The sequence below is a fragment of the Falco cherrug genome, chromosome 3 (assembly GCF_023634085.1).
Source record: "Falco cherrug isolate bFalChe1 chromosome 3, bFalChe1.pri, whole genome shotgun sequence".
Taxonomy (NCBI): domain Eukaryota; kingdom Metazoa; phylum Chordata; class Aves; order Falconiformes; family Falconidae; genus Falco; species Falco cherrug.
In genome coordinates this window covers 79,600,175-79,602,501 of record NC_073699.1, presented here as the reverse complement: position 1 = coordinate 79,602,501, position 2,327 = coordinate 79,600,175, and positions in this window count along the sequence as shown.

The window sequence follows — 2,327 nt, the reverse complement described above, 5'->3', positions numbered from 1 at the left end:
TAGCAATACATTGCAAAGAGGCAACAGTTATATGCCAGAAGAGGCTCATATAAGCACTTGTGTTAAAGGCAAACAGCAGCCCTCAGTAAAGAAAACCAACCTCCTTCTTAAATCTAATAAGCTAGAAATTTCATCAGAAATGCAAAATTTCGCTTGAAATAATAAACAATTTTTGAAATAACAATAGTGATGAAAAAGAGATCCGAAAATATAAAAAACCCCAATATATCAAACAGAATATAAAAAATTAACTTTTTTCATTTTCATTTTTAACTGAGCTTGTTGGATAGCAACACTCACTCATGGTCTCATGCAGAGATAATTCATCAGCTGACCAGCTTCCTGCAGGGTAAGACAGCCCATACTCTTTTGTGGGACCAAAGCACTCCAACTGGCAGTACAATAGCTTTCATTTCTAACCTTTATAGAGCTTCAAATCATAACCTCCGTAGCTGCTTTTTCCCTTGACAGTTAAAGCAGATGCATAGACCCGGGGTCTATAAGCTGGACAGAGTGGTGAACTTGCATGGCCATTTATAGTTTTGAAGGAGCACTTGATCTGGAACATGTACTGAAGCAGTAAAAGACAAGGGATAAATTACACAGTTCAGCTCCATGGCAGCATAAATGGGTTTTCCATTATTACATTTCTTTGGCATGCTTGAAAAGTCATACCACTGTGCATGGACATTCTGACTACGACCTGGGAGAGTGTCCAGTGTTAGAATCATTGAAAGGGGGAAAAAGAGGCAGTAATTCCTCATATAAACTATATCACTCATGCTATAAAGCACAACTGATCCTTCTCACATAAGTTAGGTTACCTGAAAACTCTCAGAACAAAAGGCAGAGATTTCACACAAAGTAACTAGACACATTCACTGCCTAGATTCATGCAGCATGGTTGACTGTGGAGAAGCCACATCCATCAGAGTGAAATTTAACATTGGTAGCATAAGGTGGATTATTTCTGTTTTCTGTTTGGAATATTTGACAGAATCATATGGTTTGTTGCAGCATGAGCAAACTAAAAATAATAAACATCAAACCAAGTTTTAGGATTTTTTCAATTAAATACATTTCCTAATAAATACATCTTCTGTACTGATATTTTAATAACCAGCTATATTATTTTGCACCTCTCTGTGACAGTAATTTAATATTTCATTAGTTCCATTGACTACAAGGTATTTAGGAAAATTATTCTTGTTCCTAAATTACAAACTGATAAAATTAAATGTACCTATCAAATGTGTTGAACTGGAATAAGCAGAAAAAGAAAAAAAGTGATCTATTTTTGTTTTCTGCTTTCCTTCTAAACCAGGTGATGCTGCTTGGATTCTTTTTCCTCCTGTCTAATTTACATTTAACTTGACTGCTGATAATATGTCTCTAATTTGTAATTTCAGCTGATTACTGATGACGTACATGGGTTTGAAGTGAATCCTATAATCAGCCTTCATTTTCAGGAGTGACAGGATTTTGGCTGCCCATCTGAAAAGGATCTGATTTCTTTTATAGAAACTATTGAAACTTTCACCATCTGAACCTGTAAAGATCCCTACAGTATGTGTCTAATCACTGAATCACTTTACAGTCCTTGACTACTTAGATAATGTAGGTCCACCACCTTTAAAGACTTGTGCTTTTCTTTTGCTTTACAGGTTTTCCTTATTTTTCAATATATCCATGATGACCTCCTTTAAAGTAATTAAAACTCTGTGATAATAGAAAATCTTTCAGGCAACATAAATATTTTCCTATTTGGTGGATCATTTTAATAATTTAAATTATATTTGATTTATTGTACTCATTTTTTACTCAGAATTACTGCTATGGTAAAGATATGATATTAGTGGAATTATGTTATGAAATATGATATTATGAATATGGTATTATGAAATATGATATTAGTGGAAAGATATGGCATTACCATAAGTAAATGCCTCCCTTATTTTCATAAATAAAAATGGGAACTCATGCAATTATAAAGCAAATACAAGCTAAAATGTAGACAAAAGGATTGATCTCCAGTCAAATGGTGATAGTTCTGTGTGAGAGATCTCTGCAGGTACGTAAAGTGCCTTGTATGCATGTAATAATTTGAATGGTGCAGTAAGGTGAATGTTGCATCTTGTACCATTGTGAAACTACTGCACTCCCGTTACCAAGAATGACAGAACCTGTCCAGGTCTTCATCCAACCAAAAAACATACTGCCCATGCGGATAAAATTGCCTTTATTTTGGTACGGCTTATATCTTTTTTTTAGTCTCTGATTAGCAGTTAAGTTCAGCTATTCAGCAGTCTGAGTGATTATCAGGTGTT